This window comes from Heterocephalus glaber, unplaced genomic scaffold (assembly GCF_053883595.1).
Source record: "Heterocephalus glaber isolate CG9 unplaced genomic scaffold, H.glaber_assembly_v1.0 deba00001571, whole genome shotgun sequence".
Lineage (NCBI taxonomy): Eukaryota > Metazoa > Chordata > Mammalia > Rodentia > Bathyergidae > Heterocephalus > Heterocephalus glaber.
In genome coordinates this window covers 11111214-11125792 of record NW_028258356.1, presented here as the reverse complement: position 1 = coordinate 11125792, position 14579 = coordinate 11111214, and the positions used below count along the sequence as shown (strand labels likewise).

At 37.0% G+C, this 14579-nt stretch overlaps 1 pseudogene; it reads left to right on the top strand.

The window, feature by feature from the left end:
• The first annotated feature begins 10887 nt into the window (after positions 1-10887).
• LOC101716709 (ATP-dependent RNA helicase DDX18 pseudogene) lies at positions 10888-12784 on the top strand (annotated as a pseudogene).
• The last annotated feature ends 1795 nt before the right edge of the window (positions 12785-14579 follow it).

Sequence of the window (14579 nt, the reverse complement as noted above, 5' to 3'; positions counted from 1 at the left end):
TCATTCCTAGTTTGATACTTTTTGCTTACTAAGCAAAGTAATCTGGCCTCAAAAAAGCTGTAACAATGGGGAAAGTGGACCTGTTTGAAAAGATGAATATTCTAGGGTGTAGTTTCTTTATTCCTACACTCACAGATTACGGCATAATAGTTCTCATGATTAGGAATATATACTATTAATGAAATATTCTTAGGAAATCCCAGGGTCACTTAACCAAGAGTTACAATTTTGAGAAACACCTCTATGGAGAAACCATCCTACTTGTTAGTCTCAATTTGCTATAATCACTCCAGCAACCAGTTGAAGATCTTCAACCTTCAGCCCTAATCTTACACAACCCTGGACCTCTCCTAACTTATTTAGCAGGATGATGTCAAGAATTAATATTGATTCTCTAGAGCACAAGGTACTTACACATTTCTGTACCTTTTAAGACTACAAAAATATTGGCTTTACTCACCACCTTCTCATTGGCAGTACTGGGGATTGAACCCAGAGACTCTGCCTTAAGCTATGTCCCCATATCTTTATTTTTCTATTTTGAGACAGGGTCTTGCTCAGTTGTCCAGGCTGGGCTCAAACTTACAATCCTCCATCCTTGGGCTTTCAAGCTGGTGTGATTACAGTTGTACGACACCACACCTGGCTCCCCATTTTCATTTCTTCATCTGCATATCAACATATCAAATTGCCTATAGATAAATACAAAAGTACTACAAATTCAGAATACCTAAAACTAAACTGAAATCATCTCCTGGCATATCCCTCCAATTACCATCCTGTTTCCTTATCTATTACCTTTTAGTAGATGTCAAAATTATCCACCTAGTTTCCCAAACAGAAATCTTAGAGCCATCTACTACTTCTTCAAACCTTACACAAAGCTAGAAATAATTTACGTCTCTATAAGACACAAGGAAAACCTTTCATTCATGGCTAGAGCGTCCAGAAGAGTATTAACCCTAGACTAAATGCTGCCCTGATTCATCCTGAAAACCTTTAAAGCACCTTCAAAAGGAAAAGTGTGATATTCCAAGGCCTATACATAGAAAACTTCAAAACATTGCTCTAAAAAAGAATTAAAGAAGACCTAGAGATATTTACCATATTAATAGATCAGAAGACTAATGCTCTTTAGATAACTCTCCCCAATATTTTGATCTATAAATTCAATACAATCCAAACAAAATCCCAACTGACTTTTTTTAATTCAAGGAACACAGAATCAGCAAAGGAACTTTGACAAAGAACGAAGTTAGAAGATTCACCCTTCTAATTTCAAGATTTTTATAAAGCTATGATAACTGCATCATGTGGTATTAGTATAAGAACAAGCAATGAGATTAGTAAAATGAAACAAGGAATCCAGAAATATACCCATACATATATAGTCAATTTTTAGCAAAGTTACTAAACCAATTCAGTGGAGAAAAAGACAATCTTCTTTTAAAATGTGGTTGGAAAAATTAAATGACTATATAATTAAGAACTGTACCTGAACCCTTATCTTACAACATACATAAAATTAAATAGATCAAGCCAAACATGATGATGCTCACCTGTGAGCCCGGCACTAAGAAAGCTGAGGCAGGAAGGTCACCATGAGTTCAAGCCTAGGCTACATAATGAGTTTAAGGCCAGCCTGAATTATATACGGAGATCTTGTCTCAAAAAAAAAAAAAACAAAACCCAGGGGGCTTCTAGGCCACCATCCATCCCACCACTCCCAGCCCAGAGGAAAGGGCTTTTGGGGCACCATCCCTCCCATCATTCCCAGCCCAGAGGAAAGGGCTTTTGGGCTGCCTTCTGCCCCGCCACTCCCAGCCCAAAGGAAGGGGCTTCCGGGCTGGCATCTGTCCCGCCGCTCCCCAGCAAGAGGTAGGAGCTTCCAAGCTGCCGTCCCACTGCTCCTTGTCCAGAAGAAGGGACTTCCCAAGAACCATCCCTCCAGCCACTCCTAGCTCAAAGGAAGGGGTTTCCAGGCCACCATCCCTACCGCTGCTCCCGGTCCCTGTCCCACCTCTCCCAGGTCAGAGGAGATGAGCCGCGTGGGTGGCAACAGCAACCCCCTGCCCCACCCCATAGTCGAAATCAGAAAACACATAAGTAAGTCTCAAAACCAGACTTCCAGATCACCTACAGCAACCCCGAAGGGAAATGAGATGGAACACTCTGATACTCATCCACCTGGACCCACTGAACTGGCAACAAAAGGGGATCTGGAAAAAATGAAATCAGAAATAATTTCTCAGATAACAGCAGAGATTGTGCTCCTAGTGCAAGACATGATTAATAAATCTAAAGAGGAGCTGAGGAACATGATGGAAACCCAACATAGGAAACAAATGGAATCCATAAAACAGATGCAAATAGATTTCCAGGAGATTAAAAACTCCATTGAAAGTCTACACAGCAGAATGAGCCAATGTGAAGACAGAATTTCAGATATAGAAGATAAGATTGCAATTAGTGACCAGGAAAAGAAAAACTGCTTCAAAATTATAAGGGGACATGAGAAATCAATCCACCAGCTGCTAGACGATGCAAAGAAGTATAACATAAGGCTGATTGGAGTCAATGAAGAAATAGGAGAGCGTGCAGATGACATAAAAAAACTCTTCACAGATGTAATGGCAGAAAACTTCCCAAACAGGGGAAAACAACTTGCCATACAGATAAGTGAGGCATATAGGACTCCAAATAGCCTTGATCAAAAAAAAATCTACACATAGGCATATAATAGTTAGGATTCCAGAAATTCAACAGAAGAATAAAATTCTACAAGCAGTTAGAGAAAAGAATCAAATCACATACAAAGGAAAGTCCATCAGAATCACAGCAGACTTCTCAACACAAACCATCAAGGCAAGAAGAGCTTGGAGTAACATATTCCAAGCCCTAAAAGAAAACAGCCTCCAACCCAGATTGATGTACCCTGCAAAACGATCTTTCAAAATTGATGGAGAAAAAAGATACTTTCATGACAAAGAGCACCTTAGGAACTTTGTGAATACCAAACCAGCACTCCAAAGAATTTTACACAATATCCTAGGAACAGACATTGAGGATCACAACCCCAGGAAGCAAAGCAGAATGAACCCATCTGGCATGACAAGAAATTAAATTTAAAGGGGGAGAACCCAACAAAAAGAAAAAGTCATGGCAATGACAAGTCAATACGTTTCAGTTATAACCATCAACGTTAATGGTCTCAATTCACCAATCAAAAGACATAGACTGGCAGAATGGGTCAAGAAGCAAAATCCAACAATATGCTGCATACAAGAAACATACTTCATTCAAAAGGAAACTCATAGACTGAAAGTTAAAGGGTGGAAAAAAATACTCCATGCAATGGGAACCCAAAAAAAGCAGGAGTAGCTATCCTTTTTGCAGATCAAGTAGATTTCAAACCAACACTGATTAAGAGAGATGAAGAAGGACACTACATCCTTGTAAAGGGAACAATCCAAGAGGAAGAGATGACAATCATAAATATCTATGCACCAAACACTAGTGTGCCTGACTATATAAAACAAATACTAACAGACATGAAAAATCATATATGCACTAATACAATTGTAGTGGGGGACCTCAACACTCCACTGTCACAAATAGATAGATCAACTAGACTAAAAATAAGTAATGAAATACTAGAACTCAATCGAACTCTTGAACAAATGAACTTAACAGATATTTACACAGTGTTCCACCCCACAAAATCAGAATACACACTCTTCTCAGCTGCACATGGGTCATTCTCCAAAATAGACCACATATGCACACATAGAACATGTTTAAGTAGGTGCAAAGGAATTGAAGTTATCCCCTCTGTATTATCAGACCATAGTGTGATGAAATTGGAGACCTATAGCAAAAGAAACTCAAAAAATTTCATAAACATGTGGAAATTGAACAACACACTTCTGAATAACCAATGGGTCACAGAGGAAATTAAAGAAGAAATCAGACAGTTCCTTCAATTAAATGACAATTACAACACAACATATCAGAATCTATGGGACACAATGAAAGCAGTCTTACAAGGGAAATTCATAGCAGTGAATATGCATATTAGGAAAACAGAACGAGCCCAATTAAACAACCTGATGCTGCACCTCAAGGTTCTAGAAGAAGAAGAGCAGGACAACCCCAAAGCTCATACAAGGGAGGAAATTATAAAGATCAGAGGAGAAATCAATGCAATGGAAACTAAGAGAATGATACAAAAAAATCAATGAAGCCAAGACTTTGTTCTTCGAAAGAATCAATAAAATTGACAAATCCTTAGCCAACCTTATCAGAAAAAGGAAAGAAAAGGCCCAAATCCATACAATTAGGAATGAAAAGGGTGAAATTACAATAGACCCAGCAGAAATCCAGAGGATCATCAATTCCTACTTCCAGAACCTATATGCCAATAAGATGGAAAACACAGAAGAAATGGACAGATTCCTAGATACATATGAATTACCTAAGTTGAAAAAAGAAGACCTAAAAATTCTAAACAACCCAATATCAACCAATGAAATTGAAAATGTAATTGAAAACTTATCAACTAAGAAAACTCCAGGCCCTGATGGTTTCACTGCTGAATTCTACAAGACATTTAGAGAGGAACTGCTGCCACTGCTGTTTAAACTCTTCAATGAATCTGAAAGGGAAGCAATACTCCCAAATTCATTCCTGGAAGCAAGCATCACCTTGATTCCCAAAGCAGAGAAAGACCCAACTGAAAAGGAGAACTACAGGCCAATCTCACTAATGAACATAGATGCAAAAATCCTTAATAAGATACTGGCAAACAGAATGCAGAAGATCATCAAGAAGATCATACACCCTGAGCAAGTGGGATTCATCCCAGGGATGCAGGGATAGTTCAATATACACAAATCAATCAATGTAATACACTATATCAATAGAGCCAAGGACAAAAACCATATGATTATCTCCATAGATGCAGAAAAAGCATTTGCCAAAATCCAACATGCATTTATGATAAACAACCTACAAAAAATTGGAATAGATGGTCTCTACTTCAAACTGATAAAAGCCATCTATGAAAAACCAACAGCCAATATCATACTAAATTTCAGTATGACTGAAATCCTTCACACTAAAATCAGGAACAAGACAAAGATGTCCACTATCACCACTCTTGTTCAATATAGTTTTGGAAACATTAGCCACGGCAATTAGACAAGAGAAAGAAATAAAAGGAATAAAGATAGGAAATGAAGAAGTCAAATTGTCATTATTTGCAGATGACATGATACTGTATATAGAAGACCCCAAGAACTCCACCAAAAGTCTTCTAGACTTCATAACCAAATTCAATCAAGTAGCTGGTTACAAGGCCAACACACAAAAATCAATAGCTTTCCTCTACACCAATGACAGACTCACTGAGAGAGAAATAGGGCAAACAATTCCTTTCACAATAGCATCCAAAAAACTGAAATACCTAGGAATCATCCTAATGAAAGAAATCAAAGACCTCTTCTCTGAAAACTATAGCACTCTGAAAAGAGAGATTGAAGATGATATCAGAAAATGGAAAGACATCCCCTGCTCCTGGGTAGGAAGGATTAACAGAGTGAAAATGGCCATACTTCCAAAACTGCTATATAGATTTAATGCAATTCCAATTGAGATCCCAGCAGCATACTTCATGGACCTTGAGAAAACAATACAAAAATTCATTTGGAACAAGAAGAGACCCAGAATAGCAAAAGCAATTCTAGGTAACAGAGACATGGCAGGGGGTATCACAATCCCCAACCTGCAACTCTACTACAAAGCTACTGTGATAAAAACAGCATGGTACTGGCAAAGAAACAGACCTGAGGACCAGTGGAACAGATTAGAAGATGCAGAAACAATGCCAGACACACTCAGCCATCTCATCTTCGATAAAGGGGCCAAACACCCTCACTGGAGGAAAGATAGCCTCTTTAAGAAATGGTGCTAGAAAAATTGGATTTCAACTTGCCAAAGATTAAAACTAGACCTATATCTCTCACCATGCACTAAACTAAAATTGAAATGGATTAAAGATCTAAATATTAAAATAGAAACTCTGAACCAGTTGGAACAGAGGTTAGGTAGAACTCTTGAAGACATCAGTGTAGGAAAAGATTTTATGAACAAAACCTCAGTTGCCCATGAACTAGCACAAACAATCAACAGGTGGTATCTCTTCTTATTAAAATGGTCTGCACAGCAAGAGAAACCACGAGCAGTGTGAAGCGATGACCCACAATGTGGGAAAAAATCTTCACCTGCTCTTCTTCAGACAAAGGTCTACTATCTCGAATCTATAAAGAACTTAAAAAGATCAGACCTCCCAAATTTAAAGACCCAGTCCAAAAATGGGCATCTGAAATGAACAGACATTTCTCAAAGAAGTAGAAATAGTAAATAAATCCATGAAAAAATGTTCATCACTGGTCATTGGAGAGATGCAAATGAAAACAAAGCTGAGATTCTACCTCACACCAGAAAGAATGGCTGCTATCATGAAATCAACCCATAACAAATGCTGGTGGGGGCTATGGGGAAAGAGAAACGCTGCTCCACTGCTGGTGGGAGTGTAGACTGGTGCAACCACTGTGGAAATCAGTATGGCGATACCTCAAAGAACTAGGACTGGAAGTCCCACTTGACCCTGCTATTGCATTGCTGGGGATCTTCCCCAAAGAATTAAAAGAATCATACCACAGCAATGTACATGCACCCATATTCATAGCAGCACAGTTTGTGAGAGCTAAAACTTGGAAACAGCCCAAATGTCCATCAACTGGAGACTGGATAAAGAAAATGTGTTTTTTTTTTATAAAATGGAGTACTACTCAGCCATAAAAAATGAGAAATTAGAGACATTTATAGCTAAGTGGATGCACATTGAGGCGATACTCTTAAGTGAAATAAATAGGACACACATAAATAAATACCGAATAGTTTCTCTGGTGTGAGAAACTAAAAGTGTAAATAAGGACTAAAATGTATAATAGGTAATGTGAAATAGGAAGAAAAGGGGCAAAGGGGAAGGAAAGTGGGAGGGGTAGGGGAAAGGATAGAAGGGAATGGAATTAATATGAGAAAATGGAAAAATAGGAACAAAATCTTTGTAAATAGGGAGGAATGGAGGGGTTCAAGTTAGGGCTGGGCCAGGGTGAAAAATAAGAACCAAGAGAGATTATGTAAAGGTGCAAATTTCCAATGATGAATGTCATTATATTGTATACCTAAAATGTACCAATGATTAGAATGAATAATCGATAATGCAAAATAGGAAGAAAAGGTCCAAAGGGGTAGGGGTAGTGGGAGAGGCAGGGGAAAGGAAAGAAGGTAAAGGAAAAGTGCTGAGAAATGGAAAAAATGGAAATAAAGTCTGTGTAAATAGGGAAGGGAGGAGGGGGTGAAGGGAGGGCTAGGAATGGGGAAAAAATAAGAACCAAGATGTATCATGTAAAGGTACAAGTTATCAATGAAAAATGTAAATGTTTTGTATACCTAAAATGTACCAATAAAAGAATTTAACAAAAAAAAAAAATCCTAAATAGATCACAGACCTTAAATTAAGTGCTAAGATTTCTAGAAGAAATTCAGGAGAAAATTCCTTATTTTTTTTTCAAATAATTCTTAAGTATAATATAGAAAAATGAAGTCAACATGATTACATTTTATTTCACCAAATTTAAGAACTTGCACTTTGCTGTGGTTTGGTTATAACTTTGAGTTTTTCCCCCAAGTCATCTTGCGCTCCAAGCCTGATTCTCACAGTAGCACATTAGAAATTATGTGGAGCCTTGAAAAACTGAGTATGATGGTATGTCCATTAGGGCATGCCCTCAGAAGCAGCAGTGGGGCCCGGGACTCTCTCTGGTTTTCTGTTTCATGATGTGCAATGCCTCGCTCCCACATCCACTTCTGTCATGATGGCACCTGCAATTACACTTCATGGGGGCTGAACCAATAGAGCTGTTTGATCTGGAACTTTCAACCTCCAAAACTGTGGATGCTAGCAACCTCTTTTCTTATAAAGTTACCCAGTTTGGGGTATTTTTCTATAGAAACCAAAAGTGGACTAATATACTCTTCATAAAACATTGAGAGAAAACATTTGAAAAACATGTTTCTGAAAGAGGACTTTGATCTAAAATATATAAACAATTTTTATGACTCGATGGTAAAACAAAAAAAAAAACCTTAAATTTTAAAATGGGAAAATAAGGGAAGATGTATGAGTGATAAATAAGTATATGAAAATATGTTTAATGGTAGTTATCAGTAAATGTGGATTAAAGTCAAAATGACCGGTTACATCAATGCTTGGCAATGATTGAAAATAACTGGAATTCTCATACAGTGCTGATGGGAATGTAAAATAACCACTTTGGAAAACAGTTCAACCATTTTTTAAGTTAATGTACACTTATGACTCAAAATTCCATTCCTAGATTTTTATCCAAGAGAAATAAAGGCACTTATAAATACAAAAACTCACATATGAGTATTTCTAGAAGCTTTATTGTAATAGCCAGAAACTGGAAACAACACAAAGGTACATCCTTAAGAGACTGGATCAACAAAATGAGGCATGTCTCTACAATGGAATACTTTTAGCCATAACAGGAAAAATACTTGATGCATATAAAAACATGGGTAGTTCTCAGAAACATATGCTGAGTGAAAGAAGTCACACACAAAAGAGAACATACAGTATATATTCCATTTTTTAAAAAAAATCCTAGAAGACATAAATGAATCCACAGTAACAGATTAGTGGAGGTATCAGAATGAAAGGGTAAGAAGAAGAAATGATAACAAGAAAATATTTGGGGATGATGGAAATATCCCTTTTTATTTGTGGTGATAACTTGATAAGTTTATACATATGTTAAAATCCATCAACTTGTACTCTTTAAATATAGACACTGTAACATATGTCAATTATCTCTCAATAAAACCTTTTAAATAATAACAGAGTTTGGCAGAAGACATTGTGCGTGTGCATTTGGGTTGCAATAAGTGCCATGAAGTCAAGAAATTCTGCAACTAGAACTTTGAATTAAGTATTCCTATTAGAAGATGAGCATTAGCTATTTAACTATGGTCAAAAATCACAGCAGAGTAGAAAGCTTGGATTACTACTTCTTTACTAGACCCCCAAAGCTAAAATATTCTTACCTTTTCAAAGAAAAATGATTTGCAGTTAGAGATATTGCAATTAGTCATTTACAAGCCTGCACTTGCTATATAAAAACTTATCTTTAAATCATTGATAGCTTTTTTTAAAAATCTTCAAATCAACCTCAATTATTCCAGAGTCACATTTTGATGAACTTTATTCAGCCATTGTTAAAATCAACATCAAAATCTCAGTAGTCACAATGAAACGCCCATTTTCATCTTGGTAAAGACAAGCGCTATTCCTGGTCAGACCAGCAGGATACCATACACCAGGTCACTGGTGCCCTCACTGGCCTAAAGATCGCCTCTGAAGTGTTGCCAAGCCACCCAGACTGACATGGCTTCAAAACAAACTCAATAAGGAAAAGCTTAGAGGTAGAACCTAAAGATGCATAAAAAGAATTTGCTTTCCTAAGTGAGGGAACATAATTCTCATGCATAAAAACCCTTATTCCTTTCAACTCTGCGATCTCTAATGAATCTTAATCTGAGAGGCCTCTCACAGAACACAGCACTGCTGCAGGTAACTTTACTAATCTCTTTTGTACTGACACTGATTCAATTTCAGAATCACAGTTAAGTATGTATTCCTGAATACAATTTTGTTTTATATTATTAGTTTATTATTATTAGTTATTATTATTATTGGTTTATTATTATATTTTTATATTATTAGTTTTTATATTATTAGTTTTCTGAGTCATTTAACACATCAATACTATTTCCAGTGCATAGACATCTGAAAGATTCACACCTACACATGAGAAATCTGTGTCTAACACTTGAATGATAGATGTTCTTGAAAGCCTTTATTTTTATAAATAGATATTAAATTAAGTACTGTCATTTAATTTTATATAGGTGATTCAGCCACCTGTTTTTATTTCCATTGATGATTATTTTAGGTATATAAAAGAAACTTCATCAACTTTTTGGGAAGCTGCACTCTTATTCTTTCATGTGTTCTATGCATTTGTAGCCAAATTTGGGGGGTTTTTTCAAATTTTAAATGAGATATTTTTTGCATTATTCGCCTACATAGATTGGCAAGTGCTGATAAAATTGTCTTCATTTTGAAAACTTATCCAGCTGTCCTGCTTTCTGCTTTGTTGTTACTGTCTTATTGTTTTTACCATGTCTTAATTTTACTCATTCTTGGAATTTTTTGAAGGAAAACTAAATTTCCAGTAAATTGGTAAGTAATGTTAAGTGAATATTACATTTCAAAAGATAAATTAACCTATGTCTTCAAGGAATATTCTAATCTAGTGGATTTACATATATATATATATAAAATGATATCGTATGTGGTGAAGTATATTTCCTTCAGGTAACTAGAGAAGGAAAAAGAAACATAAATTTGGAAAAAGGTGATTAGACAAGATATCTTCTAAGACTAAGCTAACAGAGTAGGGATAAACATGAAAAACAAACTAACATGAAAGATAGCGCTGAGTCCCTAACCTGGGCAATATAAGATTACGAGCTTTTAAAATACTCAGGTAATGTAGACAAAAATAAGATGGGGAAAGGAGAGCAAGTCAATATAGGGATTGATCCTGTGTCCCTTCTCTTCTCCTAATCTGCAGGGTTTACAGCACCCACTTCCCCAGAGCCAGCCTTATGAGAAGACCAGTGATTCACATCACCAAACTTCATCACGGAACTTACAAAGCATAAGATAAGTAAGGCATGGGTCTTAACTGCTCGGAGAAGAGCTTTGACTTGGCGCAGGAGGACCAGCAGAGATCGGAACTGGTACAAGAAAAGAAGGAAAAGAGGAAGGGAAAGGGGAAGAAGAAGGGGAGGGGAGGGAGAAGGGAGAGGAGGGGAGGACAGGAGAGAAGTGATTGCCCTTGCCTGTGAAACTCCTGAGCAAGAAGATGGACAAGTGGAACCTCAGATTGAGACAGCAGAGCCAGAAGCTAGAGCAAGCCTCAAGTGTGAGCCTTTCAGAAACTCAAAAGGTCAGTGTGCCTAAAGAAACAGCAAGAGTTGGAGGAAAAGTTTTTTAAAATTCCTAAAATATTCTCTAAGTGTGAGTATCAGAAACTCAGAACAGAGATATGCCTGAAGAAACACGGAAAGTTGAGAAAGGAAAGCCCTAAAACATTCAGTGATTGAGAGTTTGTCCAAAGCGCAAAATGGAGATGGACCTGAAGAAAAGGTGGAAAATGTAAAAGTTCAAAAGTACCCGCATAAATCTACCACTTTAACCAAAAAAGAAGCAGCAATACAGTCTCTCAATGCAGAATCAAAAAAAGAAGAAGAGAAAAACGATGAATGATGCTGGGCCTGATATTTTAAAAAAAAAAAAAAAAAATCAAAAACTGAAGAAAACACAGAGACTCCTAAGTCAACAGAAGAGAATGTGGGAATGTCAGACAGTGAGGAAGATGACAGCAAAGTGCCCAGACTGCCCCTGTGACTGACAGGAGCATTTGAGGACATATTTTTGTTTCTCTAACTAATCTTGTCAATGAAAACAGTTTGAAGGCAAAAGTGGGGGAGGCTTTACAAATGTAACTGAAATTCAACATAAAATTATTGGACCACTTCTAGAAGGCAGGGATCTTTTAGCAACTGCAAAAACAGGCAGTGGCAAAACCCTTGCATTTCTCATTATTGTGACTGAATGCATTGTGAAGTGAAAGGTCATCCCCAGGAATGGAGCAAGAGCTCTTACTCTGTCTCCGACTAGAGAAGTGACCATGCAGACTTTTGGTGTTCTTAAGGAGCTGATGACTCACCATGTTCTCACATTCGGGTTGATCATGGGCATGAGCAACAGTAATGGATCTGCCAAAGCACAGAAACTTGCTAAAGGGATTGACATCATTGTGGCCACCCCAGGCCTGCACTTGGAACATACATAAAACATGGAAGGGTTTATGCATAAAAACCTACAGTGTCTGGTTATCAGTAAGGCTGATTGGATATTGAGTTTGAATTAAAGCAAATTATTAACTTCTGCCCACACACAGGCAGACAATTTTTTCTGCCACACAAACTTGAAAATTTGAAGAGCTGGCAAGGATTTCTTTGAAAAAGGAGCCATTGTATGTTGTTGTGGGTGATGACAAACCTAATGCCACAGTGGATGGTCTTGAACATAGATGTGTTGTTTGTCCCTCTAAAGAGATTCCTTCTACTCATTACATTTCTTAAGAAGAAGCAAAAGAAGAAACTCAGGGTATTCTTTTCATTTTGTAAGTCCATGAAATACCACTATGCATTGCTGAGCTACATTGATTTGCCTGTCTTGGCCATTCATGGAAAGCAGAAGCAAAATAAGCATACAATGACATTCTTCTAGTTCTGCAGTACAGATTCTGATATATTGTTGTGTACAGAGGTGGCAGCAAGAGGGCTGGATATTCCTGAAATCTACTGGACTATTGAGTATGACCCTCAGGAATATATTCATCATGTAGGTAGAACAGCCAGACCCCTAAACAGTAGAGGGCATGCCACACTCATTTTGCACCCAGAAGAGTTGGGTTTCCTTCGTTACTTGAACCAATCTGAGGCTCCATTAAATGAATATGACTTTTCCTGTTCTAAAATTTACTCACAGGCTTCAAATTGAGGGTCTAAACCAATAACAGTGTCATTGGAAGAAACAGAGTAAGGTGAAATTGTATAATGTTTGGTTAGACAAAAAATGAGCTATCCTGAGAGAACAGTCCAGAAAAGATAAGAAACCCTAAGTAACATGTATTATAACTACATATTTATCTAATTACTTTTAAAACATTTTATTCACTATACTAGACACAAGTTTCTCAATTCTTCTTTCTACATCCACTGAAAGAAGACATAGTAACTTCCAAGACAAAACATTTGGCTTTGAGATTCATGAGGAAGATTCCCTATTAGGAAAACACTTAGAAAAATCTATTAAACAGTACCCTCCAAGTTAGCCAGGAGTCACTGCCAAAATTTATTTATTACCTCCCAAAGTAACTCATATTTTTCCAGGACAAACTTACTACACCCTTTGCTCCCTTCTTTTTAACTGCATACTTTCATGGCTATGATTCTTGTGGATAACATGATGTAAACTGGTTGGAAACATTAGATGCCAATAGTAGTTGACTTTTATCATGTTCATATCTTAATTTTCCAGAATAGTAACTCTGAGACCCCTTAAAATTAGCACCATTTACACAATGAAATATGGACATATTTCTGGTTGACCTATACTTGGACAAATTGTCTTCTAAGGATACTAGTTTCAGTATGTTAACTTCTATAAAACTAATTAGACTGGGGCTAGGGATTTAGCTCAGTGGTTCCACCACCTGCCTCTCAAGCAGAAGGACCTGAGTTCAATCCCCGGTTCCCCCTCTCCAAAAAAAATTAGACTATAACTTTTCAAAAGATGCTTCATAGAGCCAAGGTTGTTGCTAAGTCAACAAATTCAAAACGTACAGTAGGAAGAATTAAACATTCATAGTGTGGAGAAGCATTCTCTCTCTTCTTAAGGTTGAAAAAGGTTTATCAGGATTATAAGAGTCCCTTAGTGAATGGGGTGTATTTTCAATTGCTCAGGCTCTTACCACTTGCTTCCCCTGCCCTCAGGAGATGCTAAATGAAGTAAACTCTGAGGTTTCCTGCTGTTGATTTTTTGAGAACAAAGAAAGCAGGGTTCATCAGAAAAGGTAATGTGTGGTAGAGGTGTAAAGATAGAGCTTCACGATCATTTCGCAGCTTACCTAGAGACAAATAAAATATTAAAAGATGGATGATCAGATGATGACTTTTTAAAAAATTCTTTTATTGGTACATTTCAGGTATACAATACGTTTGCATTTATCATTGGGTGCTTGTACCTGTACATGATGTATCTTGGTTCTTATTTTTTTCCCCATTACCTGTGTGGACGTTTTTAAAATATAGAAATCTTTGACCAAATTAACATTTCTTGAAAAACCTAACAATTATAAATTAACCAACTGAAACTTTTGAAACATTAAAATAATAAGATTAGATTACCCCAAAGCCAAATCAATCCATATCTATCTCTTTGGCTTTTATTTAGGTTCTCAATATTTTTAATTTAATGAAACTGATTTTATTCATTACCATGTTCCAACTCTTCTGGTCCACTCAATCCTTTATAAAGGGATCTTCCAAAAATCAAATTGGATTATATCACTTGCAATTTTAAAGAAATACTTTGTTACTCTTTCCAAAGATCAAACCAAAACTTCAGCCTCTTACATTGCCACTTCGCAATCCAGTGGCAGCCCCATACTCGGACAGCCTGCGCCTTGCAACGCTCTCACACAATCACATCCTTCACTCTACTTCGCCATTGTTTTTCCAATTCCTGACTCTTTCCAGGGAAAAGAATAGAGTGAGAAAAGAGAGACATTCAC